Genomic DNA, 13,758 nt, shown 5'->3' with positions numbered 1-13,758 from the left:
TAAACACCAACATCTACTGTAAGTTGAGCTGTTTTTCATGCATACTGACATGATTTATAAGAGAGATCATTTCTTATAAAGCAACATTTATCTCTCATTGTAAAATGTATTCATTAGTTCATGTAGATTCTGGAATATAAAATAAAGATATTTGATGAAAAAAGTCTGTCAGGGGTTTAATTGATACTGTGACGCTATTTAAGCCCATGTGTGCTCCAAATAAGCCCACATCATGATTTATTTACTAAAAAATAAACAATATATAACAATATATGTATTCAATAACATGTTAAATATGAAAAAATGAGGAAAAAACCCTCCTGAGCAAAATCTTGACATCAAAAGTAACCTCCTTTGTAATCAACATTTGCATCAGTAACTGTCTGTTACAGATTACACTTACATTCATTTTGTTAAATTAAATTTTGTAATGCCGTTACATGGAACTAGTTACCCCCTAACACTGAAAAATGTTATAAATTTTAATGGAAGTATAATTGTGGTTTCTGATGTTGGACAGTTTTGAGAGGGGAGGTTATATGTTGTGTTAGATAAAAGGGTCTACAGAACCTCTTTTGCGGAATTGTTTCAGTTTGCAAGCCCACAAACTCAACTCTCATGAGTGTCTAGCAGCAGAAGTTACAGGAAACATCCTTATCAACACCAAACAGCAGACAAAGTTAGTGTCTAGCAGGTGAATATAGTGGAGCATCCTGCAGCCAAAGAAACAAATGTGTTTTCAGGAGCTGGTGGAGACCAAAACAGAGCTAAAAGGCAAGTGAATAACAAACATTGATCTAGATGATAGAACCACAACTTACTGTATTTGTTGGATATATAAATAAAAAAAAATGTTTACTCACACATTCAGAAGCATTTAAAGGTCCCCTATTGTAGAAATTGAGATATACAGGGGTTTTTTTTATAATAATAATAATAATGCAGCTCTTGCTATATAAATACTGTGTAAGGATGAAAAATGCTCAGTTCACACAGAAATGCACACAGCCACAGACTGTGCCTTTAAACAGCTGTTTGGGCTTCCATAAAGTTGTGATGTCATAACTATACACTCAGCATTTGCCTTGGAGGGGCGCTTCATCCCTCCTAAAAGAAACAAAATATGTTTATTTGCATATGTTTATGTGTACATGTTTCATTTCAGCTCAGTTTTAGAGTCTCTACTGAGTTGTGCTGTCATTTGGTTGGGCTACTTTGTCTCTTCTGTTATCTGTGTTTCACCGGGGGCAGGGCTAACACACACACACACACACACACACACACACACACACACACACACACACACACACACACACACATATATACACACACACACACACACACACACACACACACACACACACACACACACAGAGCAGAGGAGAGACAGAGAGTGGAGGACACACTGCACAGTTGTTTGATTGCACAGGCTTCTAAGGGTTGGATAACATTATTCTGGCCACTGCCAATTTACTGGTGACTTTTACTCAAAATCACAGAGCCATGGTTTTACCTAGCTACAGACTAAGCTACAATATGTTACCTGTGTTTGGCCTGGGTATATGTCACTCACAAAACAGTCAGCCAATCAGAAGATATGGGCACTGAGCAGACTCAAAACAACCTGTTCTTAGTGGAGCTCCAGAGAGAATCTTAAGAAAGGAGAGAAACTAAACAGAAATGGGTTTTCGTACTAAAAAACACAAAAAAATATCTTCATATGGATATCAAGACTTCAAATAAAACCCTGGAAAAGTGTGAGACCTTTAACTTTACAGTGTGCCACTCTTTGTGTTTGTTTGTCCAGTTTGTCCTGCCATGTCTGAGTGACCAAAATATGGCATTGTTTGTATCTGGACTAAAAAGATGAGGTGTTAGCAGCAAGAAGTAGCTACTCATTTAGCTTAAAAATCAATCATGTTTCAGCTTTTCTGTAGGAAAAAAACTTGGTGGAAAGGAACACAGGGTAAACAAATATGGAGCAGGAGTCACACATTCTGTGTCATTTTAGCAAAGGTGCATTTTGTGGGACATTTTCAAAATGGTGATGTACATCTAATCTCCCTTTAAAGTGAGACATCAATTTTCATGGGTCTTATCTGATTAAATAAAGGTTATCTCTAGTTTGTATTATTATGTATTAAGCTCAAATACCATGGTTTATGTTCATGTTATCATTTGCCACTGTTGGATAAATCTCCATGACATTAAAGGACAGATTCGCAATTATTCAAGTCTGTCATTGAAACCTGTTTTTCTTGCTGTAATGATTCCTCCTGTTCATACTGACCATTAGAAGATCCCTTCATAATGCACTTACAATGGAAGATGAAGGCCAAAACCTACAGTCCTCCTTCTGTGCAAAAATGTATTTAAAAGTATATCTACCTCTGTGGTTTCTCTTCGGGTATTCCGACTTCCTGCCACAGACCAAAAATAGGTCAGGTTGATTGGTGACTCTAAATTGCCCGTAGGTGTGAATGTGAGTGTGAGTGGTTTCCTGTCTCTGTATGTTAGCCCTGTGATTGACTGGCAATGTGTCCAGGATGAACCCCGCCTCTAGAGGATAAGTGCTAAAAAAAAAAAAAAAATTACTTCACAGTCTCTGACAGGTTGATACCGGCAGCAGGAATGTAACTCTTTGTTAACAATTACATATTGTCTGAGCTTTCATATCACTGAGTCAGTGGGTATTGTTCAGTCTGAGCTACTCTCATCACCCCCCCTGTTGAGAGTCTTTTCCAGCAAAAACCTTTGAAAAAGCTGTATACTACATGCCCAGAACAAAACAGTACACTAACAGAATAAGAAACCAGCTGGGGAAGTCAAATATGTAGCGAGGTAAAGACTAGATCGATAGAAAGGTGTTTTTCTCAGGTGGAGATTAAACTACAGTAAGAGGAGGTTGAATATTGGACTTGTATTAATCAGGCAGCCACTTGACACATCAGCAGCGCCAAGTGTGATACCTATGTGTATACACCTATCAGCCAAATCATTAAAACCATCTGCATAATAATGTGTAGATCTCCCTCATGCCACCAAAACAGCTCTGACCTGTCGATGCATGGACTACACAAGACCTCTCCGAAGGTGTCCTTTGGTATCAGCAGATCCTTTAACCCTCCTGTTATCCTCGGGTCAATTTTTTCCCTTGAGGACAACAGGCATTAACCCAAAAATGAAGTATAATTTCAATTAAATGAGGCAGATTGACCATAAATTCTAAAAATAAGTGTAAAACTTGTGCCAAATGAAGTTGGCAAAAAAGTCTAACACAGAATTGGGTGATCATTCATACCATATCCCTTATAAACAGCATAAATCAAACCAGACCGGGTCAAAGTTTTGCAGTACACAGGAAGACAATGGGTGGGTTAAGTCCTGTAGGTGGTGAGGTGGGGTCTCCATGGATCGGACTTGTTTTCCTGGCAAATCCCACAGATGCTCGATCAGGTTGAGATCTGGGGAATTTGGAGGCTAAGGCAACACTTTGAACTCTTTATCATGCCCCTCAAACCATTTCTAAACATGTTTTATTTTGCAGGGTGCATTATCCTGCTGAAAGAGGAATCAGAGAGTACCATTGCCATGAAGGGGTGTACTTGGTTTCCAACAATGTTTAGGTATAGGCGGTACGTGTCAAAGTAACATCCACCCAAGGTCTCCCAGAAGAGCATTCTTCATTTCAGGGCATCACAGCTTGCTTTCTTCCAATAGTACATCCTGGTGCCATGTCTTCCCCAGATAACCAATGCACACGCACCTGGCCATTCCACATGATCTAAGAGACGACGTGATTTATCAAACCAAGCCTCTTCTTCCATTGCTCCATGGTTCAGTTCTGATGTTCAGGTGCCCATTGTAGGTGCTTTGGCAGTCAACAGAGAATGACTCTTCTGTGGGATTGGTCCAGACTGGCTAGCCTCCACATTTTTGAAATGTGGGCAAATACCATCATGCAACTCTACAGCTGATGGTGATGACACAAAACGACATTGATTAGTTAGTGTCGGAAATCTTGATTTGCTGCTCACAATTGAGTGAACTATTTAGTGCCACTTATATAAGGAGTAATGAAAGAGTGCATGTGGAGTGATTCTGGACACAGCCTTAATAAGCAGCAGCAAATTACGAAACACTGCTTTAATTATACTGCTTGTGCATTATGATAATTTTACAAATGAGCATGAGCATGATTTCTTTTACTGTATTCTGAGTTCTGTCCTCAATTAAAACAATTACTTATGAATGCATTATTTTCAGAGCTGAGTAATCCAGCCAGGAGGTAGTGCTTTGTGTGAGAAGAAATTGTTCACTTCATTACATCATCAACTTAAAAACATTTCCAGATGGTCCATATTATGCCTTTGTTAAACAGCCAGGATGCTCTTCCTCTGGGCTCGGTTTAATTTATTATTCTAGACAGTGCAGAAAAAAGGCGACTGCAACAGAGACAGTGCCTTGATGGTCATGTCAAAACACAATGCAAAATCCAGTCAGACGGAGGGAGCGCAGACAGAACCCGAAGCGATTCTCTACTTCCTACAATCACATTTTTAGTGTGACCATGACGATGTTCGAATCTGTACACCGCTTTCTGACTGTGAAACATTTTCTTCCAGACAAAAAGCAATAATATCACTTAAAATTCAATCCTGGGTCTGGTTTCTGAACTCTAACAGTGATTTATTCATACTTCTTTAACATTTATACTGTTGTATATAAAAGTACATCATAGAAAGACCTGATGTTAGGTCAATAGTGGCCTTCAGATTAAAGTTGTGGTCGTTATTTACTGTATGACCTTTAGTGTGAATTATGATTTTGGTCTGTCGGTAGTAAGGGTAGATGCAGTGTAAAACCATGGAACGCCACAGGGAGGAGGTCTGGGTTGTTGGGCCAGGTCACTCTGTCAAAGAGTTTGATTCAGGGGAGTCCAGTTTGCATCCTGTTTCCTGCCAAAAGTCAACACTGGTTTCTTTTAACAATGATCACAAATAGTTCCTAACTCTCCTAATCAGTAGTTTTAGTGCCTAAACTTCCAAAAGATGTCCAAAACATAATAATAGAATGGTGGCAGATATGATGGATATGGAAATAGTCATGAGTAGTTTTTGTTATGGTGATTTAAATGTTTTGGATATATTTCTAAATGCAATCAGAAACACTACTATATTTTTTTTTTCTGACCAATTTCTTTATTTAATTTTCCAAGTGGAACAACCAAGCTACAACAAAAACCAACAGTACAGTACAGAACACACAGTTCTCTTACAACAAATAATATAGTCTAATATAGTAGTGAAGTATAAATGTACATGTGACTGGATACATACATTGATATTGATATATTCAACCACAAAAACAATCCCCACAACCATCCCATAGGTCCAACATCAAAACTTCCCTACAAAAACAATTATTACACACAAAAAAGCAAAAAAATAAGCATTTATCCTTCGTCATACCAATTGAATCAGAAATGCGTCAAATATGCCCATTAATAAATGCAAGGGTAATTACTTAAAGTTAGTTCAAATGAGTATTCCTAGAGGACTGATCTTTAATTAATGTAAAAAGGCAATGACTGACTTCTATCATAGGAAGTCTGATTTCATTATTATTATTTAATGATTTGATCAAACTCTAAATGTTGGTCTGATTTTAACTCCAACTTGAGTGTCGAAGCTGATTGGACAAAGTTTGCCAAATCTGTTACAACATAGACCAACTGCTGAGTCTACTGAGTCATCATTTATTTATTTTTATACTTTCTTTATTTTCATCATTTCATTTTAGGCATCTTGCGAATGTAATATAAGCTACATAGTGATGACAAGATTTTTTAAATCAACATCACAAGTAATGTGATTAGGTGTGTCACCCAGTGATACAACATAATAACAATCAATGAATATAGCAATTAGTCAAAGTAAATCAATAATAATTGATGAATTGTTACAGTGTTTTGTAGCCTTTTTAAATTAATAGAAAGTGAAATATTGAGTGAAATATTTGCAGAGTTTACAGTCGTTGTCCAAGTCTGTCCACATTAATTAGGTTTCTCTCTCATAGTTTCTTCCCGAATGAGCAAGCATCTGATGTGGAGATCTAATCATCTACCCTCAGTGTGTTGTCCACTGTATTAACTGAGTCATTCACAATGTGTTCCAATTGCTAAGACTGAAAAATCTGTGCATTTGTGTAAAAATAAATCATTATCCATGGAATGTTCAATGTTTGTAGTTTTCAATAATGTGAAAGTTTGCTTAAGATTTTTACCTTGCCTTACAGTGTGCTACAGAGCTTTTATGAAGTCAGTCTGGCATGTACAGTAATGTTAGGCTACAGTAACTAAATTCTTTTGAAAGAGAAAAGTGGTTGACATTGACTTCTTGATTCTTGAGAAGATCCAACTTTGAACTTCTGTCTGGGTTTCTATGCATTATAGAAAAAAAGCCTACAGACCTAACTCTACCCAGTCTGCCCTCACTGCCTTCACCTCACCTTTTAAAGTCAATAAAGTACAGTAGGTAAACAACTTTCAGAAGCGGATCCTACAGCAACAAAACTTGATGCTGAATGGCATACTGATTCTCAATAATATTTCATCTATTTTTCTATTCTATTTGGTCCGTAGTGATACTTATACTTAGAATGCTTTCTCTGTCATATTCTATAACACGGGGGTGTTATGCGCTCCCCGTTGAGTCCATAACATGGACATTTTCTACTCAGCTTGTATTTCTAGTGTGGCTCACCACACTTGGCAAATAAACAGACTCATTCTGACTGTCTTTACTGTCCATAAAGTCAAGAAGGAGTCAGCAGCAGTGTGTTTACTTTCTGACTCATCCCTTCATGCAGTTAGACAAACTTAATAATGTGAAAACCTTCAAATTGAAACTGTAACTGAAGACAGATATTGAAAGAACATGAACTGCAATCGTGATAAATAAACAGACACTGGGTGTGAGGTAATTATTATTACATTGCATTCAGAATCTGTCTCATTCTGTCATCTGTCAGTGGACAGTCGTGTCCCCTCAGCTGGAGGCCAGTGCACGTCACCTGCCATGCTGATGAATGGAGGCCCTCTGGGATTGTTGGGTGACATTCTGACAGGCCCTGCCACTGTTTATCACCACCTGACCCAGGAAGACCTCAATATCACATCACATCACAGTCAGTGAGTCATATTGGTTTAAGGTGCATCTTGTGTTATCTGTTCAGATAAGGACAGAGTTCTGAAAATCAATCTAATCATTGTTTATTCGTTATTTATGTTCTTAGCAGCCTTTAATGAACATCATTTCCAATAGGTCCTGAACGTTTGTGGGCTAAACCATAGACTGTTAAAAAAAACGAAGACACATATCACCAAATGGTGTGTAGCCTGCTATTTTGAAGCCTTGCACTTCATGATTTGATTGTCAGAATCTTTGGACCAGAAGGTGATGCTGACCCTAGCGCTAGGTGGCAGCTTAGTTAGCATGGTGCATATAGAGTCAATGGTTAACTGTGATAATGCTAATGCTAATTTTCACTAGAAAAAAACAGGCTTAAAACCATTAAAATAAATATACTTTTTACTCGTTGTACTCTTCAGAGGGTGTTGTAGTGGCCTACCACCAGATGCCAAACCAGACTTTTTTAGGCAACAAAAATATTATAACTTACTTAAATGAACTGAAAACACAACACAACTGTGTTATACCATGGTTATGTTACGTTATGAATACTGTTGCCATGATAGCAACAGTGTGGCAATCACAAGGTAGCCACGTCTGAAAGCTTGGCTGAACTATTTTACTGTAAATGGGACCATAATTTATAATCATGTTGCATTGGAGAAGACCCTGATTATCTGAACCACAAACCCATTTGTAAAGTGTTTACTGGCATAATAAATCAAGTGCGCAGTAGGGTCATTTTCTCTTCATTTCTTTTTTTTCTTTTTGGAGCCAGTGAAGCCGCCACCTGCTGGCCATTAAACATAATGCAGGTTTATAATGCACAACAACAAGCTACTCACTTGGGCTAAACATCTCGGCTCATCAGAGGAGGTGAGTTCATGAGTCAGTAATTGCATCAGGACAGAGAGGAACGAACACTGTACAGCACACATTGCAACTAGAAAGATGAACAATGGCTTTAGAAGAAAGTTTTGGGAAGTTTTTTGGATATAGAGGAAAACACGGTTACAGTTATGGTGACATAAGTACTTTTGTTTTACAGTATTTTTTATGGCAACCCACTCACTAGTTGTTGAGATAGTTCAGTCTAGAGTGAAATGGTGGACTGACTGCTACTAAAATGGCTAAAATTTAATGCAGCATTGTCATGTCTATTTATGTTAGAGCACCTGATCGGTAACTGATACTGAGTAGTTGGTGTATAATTCATAAAATAATAAACCAAAATAATTACTAAAATAATATAGTCAAAATAAAAACAATAAAAAGGCCAATGTATGCCAGAATATCTTTCTCACTGTAATACGGATGGACTTTACATGGTAGGAATAGGTCAACCTTCTACCACTATATTGCTCTGGATTATCATCACTCACCTCCCCACAGGTTTTTTATGAATTGTAATTGAAAATCAGTGTGATTGAAATCGAATCTACATCTTAGTGACAGATTTAAGCAATCGTTGTTGGCTTATATGGCTTTCATGAGCTAGACAGCTCCTCATATTCAATATTATTCTCTGCTTTATAACTGAACGCAAACTTAATCAACTGAGTCAGCCGCCTCATTAATCAAATGAACAGCAAATGCAGGGAAATATATGACAAGAAAATATGGACAGTATGCATCAAAATATGTAGAGACATACAGAAATATAATGTTCTTATGTGTGGGATGATAACATAAATATAAAAAGACTTATGCTGTGGTTCTTTTTCTGCATTCTGTAAGTTATTGCAAAAGGCAAAATGGTTCTTTCATGTTTAATTTCTTACTTGTAGGCAGAGCTTTTATAGTCTAAGTTTGGAATTGCAATGAAGATAAACAGATCCCAGTGGGCCAGCAGGAAATAACAAGCCACTGTTCTCGTACCAGAGTGAAATATCAAGTTACTGCCGAGGCTTCGTATAAAATAATGTTTTGAAGTGCAATTACGAAATGATAGGAGAGCATATTCAGTTTCCCATGATGAGGCACAAGAAAATTAAAAGGCGCCTGTGAAATTTCTCTTGAGAGGTGAAAGCAGGCCTTTATCTTGTTGGTTAAGGAGGGAAGTTTATGTGTTTCATTCCAGGGGAAATTAGAGTTAAATTAAGGACAAAAGATTGGGAACAATGAGTATAATATAAAGTGGAAAACTGTAAATGCTACAGAAATTTAAGTTGTATTTTCTTGTTATATCTGAGAACACTGAAGTTCACCATTTATATCTTTATAAACACGAAATTATTCATATTTTGATTACTGAATTTTAGAGCTTAATTTCATACTGAAGCTGTTTTGGGACTCTAACAATCAATCTATCAATTTGACTACTGCTACAAATATTACTGCTGCTACAATAATTGTACTACCACTTCTTTTTCAACCATTAGTTGAACAAGGCAACATAAAAAACATGATGCCATGGTGAAATAACATCCAATCACTTGTACTGTAACTGTAAAGATCCATGTCTGTTCTGGCTTTTCATGTCAATCCACTTATCCAGATAGAAGTAAGGAACCTAAAAAATCTTGAATGGAAGAAGAAACATGGCCAAGGAGCAGTAATGTAGAGAGCTGGGGATGAGAGTGTGGCTGCAGAGATGTACTGAGGAGCAGACTGTGACAAAAATTCTAATTAGAAAATGATTGATGACAGTAATGGCAGTGAAAAGGCAGTTAAAACTAAATATTGTACCACAGAGCTGGTGTTATTAATCTTTGATAAGGGAACTCTTGTCTTCACTTCAGACACCACTGTCTTCATTGAAATGCAACACTGATTAGCTGCATCACTACCAGCATGAACTTTATTCACGATGCCATGCTTTGCATTTAGAGGTTTTTGTCATATGCAGGTGACAGGGACTAAACCTTAATAGCAGTCTCCTTTCATAAAGACAAATATTTAAATGTTAAATAAAAAAGACTAGTCTTAACACTTGTTCTTCAAATGACAATACAGCAGCTGACACATGTTCAGTGGTGACACATTAACTGACATTTCATCTGTTGCACTTCTATTTTTAATGCTATTTCAGTATTGGTATTTTGGGCTGTATTAATATTTCCACTGTGTAAACATAAGTGAGAACTGTATTCTGGTCAGGGTGGAAAAACCACTGAAGCAGCATATCACATGAAGTAGGCTCCTCACAGTTTAACTTGTTCCTTAAAACTGGCACCTCTTACCCTTGACAAGTGCATCAATATTAATTGTAAAATCCTGGGTTCCTTGGGGTTACCCTGGTAAGAGATAAGCCCACCGAGGCAAATTTGTCCTTCAAATCTGAATCACAAGTTAATTATCTCAAGTTGGATGTCCACAGGAAAATCAGAAGCCTTGACTATGAATGACGAGTGAAAATATGTGTGCATTTTATTGAAAAATTGGAATGACTTTTCTGTCATTTTCATGCTTTGCAAAATTATGCTGTGGGTTGGATTGGACCCCTTGGTGGACCAGTTCTAGCCCGTGGGCCGTATGTTTGATACCCCTGGTCTAAGGCCATTTTCAAACCTTTGTTGTTTAGTCTGGTTGTATCTGACTCTGGTTTGTTTTGTTTTGGTCTGGCCATATATGAATTCTGGAACAATTTGTTTTTGGTGGGAACATGATTGATCTGGACTGACCCACTACAAGACTACACTACAAGAATGCATGTGAAAAACCTGGCCTGACAAATGGATTGGTCATGCAGGTTTCACAACTATTTCCCGACTGTGAAACTGTGAAAAATGCAACTGAAAAAATCAATTACTGTAATGCGTTACTCATTAACTTTGGAGGATGAAAAATAATCAAAATAAATAAATATACAGAAATAAAAATAAATAAAAATTGACAAATGGAAATGTAGAAACAAGACAGTTAAAGTCATCATTTAATTTCTATTTCTACATGTATTTATTTATTTATAATTAAGTCGTTTTTCATCCTCCATAATTAACTGCCCAGCAGTGTGTATTTGTAGATCAAAAGGGAATAAATAAAACCATACACTAATGCATTCCTCCTTTATTTCATTTTCTGTATGACATGCCATTACAATCCAACTAAGACAGTCAGTGGTAACATTTTCATTCTCAACTCCAGTCACAAGTGTGAGTTACTCTATCACACCTACCCAACCTGTGCACGGAAAACTGTGATATGGTACATTATTTTTCAGTTCAACAACTCTTTACATTGACATGGTTGATTCAGTTTGTTTTCCTAACCTGCTAAATAAACCTAAAATTGACAAATCCACTAAACAGTGAGAATCCTAAACTGAGAAAGCAAGGCTTATGTGTTCGGAAAAAAGACCAGAGGTGAAGAGAGAGAGAGAAAAAAAAGAGGTAAATAAAATGGTGAGAGAAGTATTCAGGCACTTAGAAATACTCTCGGGTCCTTGGCTACACTGTGCTTCTTTACATTGTACATGCATTTTGTAGACTATCCTGATCCTGTCATGAGGAGTACGAGATTGCCTCTACAAGACAAGGCTAAGGGGTGTAGCACATTCAATAACAACTAATTAAAGGGATTTCAAGCATTTCACACAACATTGATGTTCCTATATTTACATGTGATTCTAGTTTTCTCTACCTACATATTCTCATTGCATATCCCCTAAGATGTAATTTTAACAACCATTATTGTACAAATTCTGTGAAAGACACACTTAAAACATGAATTGAATGGAAAGCAATGTCTAATATCTAACATGTCACCAATCATGTGCACGGTTTCTTTAGGTCATTATTCATTGTAGGTAGTATATATATAAGATGAGCTTTCCCTGGTGAAAATCTTTTCTAATCTTTCTTTCATGTGTCTTTCATGTGTCTGCGGCTTTCAGTTGGCTCCTATGTTTTAGTGAGCTCCAGCAGCTATGATGGTAGGGAAGCCATTTGAGAAAATGACAGCATTGATTTTCTCGTCTCCTGCTGCCAGGAGTGTTATTAAAGGGAAATGATGCATGCATTGGCAGTTTGACTTGAATAGGAATGTTTGTGTTGATTTTTTTTTTTTTTTCCTGACTGAGATGATCATATCGCTTGCTATCCCCACGTTTTGGTCATTCTGTCCTCCTCTTGAAAGGGCATGGTAAGAATCAGATGGAGTGAAGGCAAACGGTAACAATTATCAGTAACAGCATTGACTCTGAAAGACTCGAGTAACCACAAAACACCAACAATAAGAGTCCACTGAAACTAACATTTAGTCTTGTGCTTACATCTGATCAGTACAGATATAGAAAGACTGACTCTGACTGACTCTAAAGACAACAGGAACAAACGCAGACTTCACAAACTGAAGGAATACATGTACATACAGTACACCATATTGTCAAAACACAACCATAACTCTTGGATAAGAAATTATTTGACAAAATAATCTCTGCCCATGGTCCACTCACTAGGTTTTTTAAGAGATTTCAATTGGTCTTTAATGCTATTTCATGGTTATCATCAGTGGATGGAGTTGGCATCCAAACTACTTAAGTATGGAACTTAGTTCACATGATAAAAGATGGTTGTTTATGAGGATTGATGGTAACTCGTCTCGGTTCGATGAAGTGAACAGGTCTCCTAACAGCAGTGTTGCCATTAACCGACTCCTGATCAAAGACTTGAAGGTAGCCAGCTAGCTATGTAGAAAGATGACATCCCCCATTCTTAATCAAGCCTATTAAGCTCTCTTTCTCCATCGAACAGCCATCAATGGACCAAACACCAGACCTATATGAATTGTTCAACAAATCTGCAATGTGGGCAGCAATTTTTGAGGTCTGGAACTACGTCACCATGTCTTGTCTTTAGGGTGTATCAGCAGGGATCTTTAGGTTTTTGAATGTTTTTTGGAAAGATCTGCCTCTGGCTGGATGTTCCATCTACATGGATGTCATAGCAGACCCCGTGCAAATGTGTCCCACTGGGATGCTTCTGTTGGTCCCCTTGGATTTAGCAGTGTCCATCCTGGTCTTAAGTAGGATTCTTATCATCCACTGATTGTAACTGCATATATGACAACATGTTATCCTGTCACTGAGTTTCCATTCTTAGGCCACATGATGACATGACATGAGATACGGTTGAAATTTCCAAAGACAGTCATTTTACATTTATTAAGATTATTGTCAGACCAAAATTCCTAAGGTCAGTGGAGAAACTGGGGCCCAGTTTTACAATGTTCTAGAACATCTACTGTCCCATATAGCTTAATATCAAGGGTCTTTATCAAGTCCTTACAGTCCTTTACCACAAATACACTGTAATTCAGGTACAGAGAATTCATATGTAAAACTATACATGGACACATTATTGGAAACCATTTCTTTGCAGCTAACTGCGCCAGATTTAGTGTCTTCAGGTTTGATGAAAGGCATAAATATACTAGAAATGGGAAATACGGAACAATTTACAATTTTAATTGATTTTCATTTTCTTATTGAATTCTAAAACATGATAGAAGCATCACATTTTTTAGATCTACATGTGCAAAACACAAAACGCATAATACAAAACCTGCACCACTTGCCAGCTGCAGATGGTCTGGTTAGTGTCAAATGCCTCAATTAAGGAGAACA

Source organism: Scomber japonicus, chromosome 15 (assembly GCF_027409825.1).
Source record: "Scomber japonicus isolate fScoJap1 chromosome 15, fScoJap1.pri, whole genome shotgun sequence".
In the NCBI taxonomy this organism is placed as follows: Eukaryota; Metazoa; Chordata; class Actinopteri; order Scombriformes; family Scombridae; genus Scomber; species Scomber japonicus.
Note: the sequence above shows the minus strand (reverse complement) of the source record.